Below are 2,348 nucleotides of genomic sequence, written 5' to 3' on the forward strand. Positions count from 1 at the left end.
TCTGCCTTCAGCTCAGGTCATGATCCCAGAGTCCTGGGATCAAGTCCTGCATCAGGCTCCCAGCTCAGAGGGGTGTCTGCGTCTCCCTCTCCCTCTGCTCCTCCCCCTACTCGTGCTCTCTCCTTCACTCTCTCTCTCTCTCAAGTAAATAAATAAAATCTTTAAAACAAAAACAACAGAGAAATGCCCTTGCTGAGGGAAGGATCAAAGTATGAAAATAATCAGCATTCACAGATATGGTGTCCATGGGTCTTCTGCTGTCCACGCAGGTCTTCTGATGCAAGAAGACTGCCACAACCATGGTGCACTGTGAACAGGGCAACAGCCTCAACGAGGTGAATGGGCAACCCCTGAAGATGATGGAGCCACACACACAGCAATAGAAGCTACTGGAAACTGTTCTGCTTCTGGGCAAGGAGCAAGTTGCCTGGGTGGACTTCTGAGTCCTTGTGAAGAGTGGTGGTCACATGCCCAGATTTATGCAATCTGCCAATCCATCTCCAAAGTCCTGGTGGACCCTTATCAGAAATACATGGATGAGGGATGCCTGGGTGGCTCAGCGGTTGAGCATCTGCCTTTGGCTCAGGGTGCGATCCTGGAGTCCTGGGATTGAGTCCCACATCGGGCTTCCTGCAGGGAGCCTGCTTCTCCCTCTGTCTGTGTCTCTGCCTCTCTGTCTCTCATGAATAAATAAATAAAATCTTAAAAAAAAAATACATGGATGAAGCTTCTAAGAAGGAGATCAAAGACCTCCTCATCCAGTACAACCAGACCCTGCTGGTAGCTAGTCCCCCACATTGCAAATCCAAAAAATTTGGTGGTCCTGGTGCCCAGGCTCGCTACCACAAATCCTACCAATAAGCCTATCAGGAGGATCAGGGTTTATCTCTATAATAAACTATTGTCATGGGACTTAAAAACCTAAAGTTTGAAAATAATCACTTCTGGTTTTATTTGCTTTATTATTTACCACTCATTGACCCCTTACTTCTTAGAGCTAGAAAGACCTTAGGAAAAAATCGTCTGGCTTTTTGGTTTCACTGTGGGAAATGAAACTGGAGTGGCTATGAGACTTGCCCAAGGTCATCAGAACTGCATTTGGCGAAGGGTTCCCTCCACAGCTCCCTGGGGGGGAGACTCAGCCGTTACTCAGCAAGCAAACACTAGCACAGAAGTCGACATTGAGTCTATCCATTTCTCAGTGAGATTTACATTGAGCATCTATTGTGTGCCAGACACTGTGCTAGTGACTTTCGTGTATATTATTTCATGGGATTGTCTTGTTCAGTGTTGGACTCCCATCACCATTGGCACATAGTAGTTGCTCTAAAGTTTCCTCTTTGTCTTGGGAGCTGAGGACAGAGTAGAGAGAGTAGATTTAGAATCTGTCTGGATTTGAACCTCATCCCTACCTACCACCTGTCAGCTTTTTGGCCTTTACCTCTCTAAGCCTCTGTTGTCATATCTCTAAAACGGAGGTAATAACTAATGGAGTATGGTGGTAAGTTTTAAAGTCATTGTATGTGAAGGACCTCTTATGCATAGTAGGTGCTCAGCCAATTATAGCAGTTCCTGTCATTGAACATGCTGCTATTGATCAGCTCCTTGAAGGCCGATCATCTCAGAAGTTAAGACACATAAATACATAACCACAAAGCAAAGCAGAGAAGAGATCAGCAGTGGGCCATGGAGGTTTCAGGCATGCCCATACATCTGGGGATGATGGAAGGTTTCCCAGAACAGGTGCCAAAGTAGTTGAAAGAGTTGCACAGATTGATGGGGAAGCAGTGATGCTGAGAAAAGAGCAAAGATAAGGATGAGGAGGCAAGAGAATGCAGCAAGTGTTTAGTTCCAAGAGCATAGGGACCTAGAATTTTGGGAAGACTGGAAGTTTAAGGGAGTGAAGATAAATCTGGAAAAATAAATAGGGGTCAATTTGTGATGCTAAAGATTGCGGATCTTATTCTGCTGACAATGCAGAGTCAGAAAAACATTTCAAATAGGGTAATGGTATGAAAAAAGCTGAGACTTAAAATGATTCATTAGGCCAAATGTCTAGCATTACTTGGAGGGCAGACATGAGAGTAGAAGCTATTGCAATGGATTCAACTTGAGCAAATGAAGGCCTGACATGGGGTGTAACATGGAAGGGAAAGATAAAAATGAAGACAAGACAAAGATCAGAGGTAAAAGAGAGAGGACTGAATCACAGACTGGATGTAGAAATGAGGGCAAGGGAGGGCAGGAGGAAAGGAAGAAATGGAGATGCCAGGAATCCAAGTGGGAAAGTAGCAAAAGTTGATCAGAGGCGCAGAGAAAGACCAGGAGGTTACCTTGGAAGAAGGGCT

At 45.1% G+C, this 2,348-nt stretch overlaps 1 pseudogene; it reads left to right on the forward strand.

Annotated features, from left to right (window-relative positions):
• The first annotated feature begins 236 nt into the window (after window positions 1-236).
• On the forward strand, window positions 237-861 carry LOC140625166 (small ribosomal subunit protein uS9-like; annotated as a pseudogene).
• Window positions 862-2,348: the final 1,487 nt, after the last annotated feature.

The sequence above is a fragment of the Canis lupus genome, chromosome 3 (assembly GCF_048164855.1).
Source record: "Canis lupus baileyi chromosome 3, mCanLup2.hap1, whole genome shotgun sequence".
NCBI classification, from domain to species: Eukaryota; Metazoa; Chordata; class Mammalia; order Carnivora; family Canidae; genus Canis; species Canis lupus.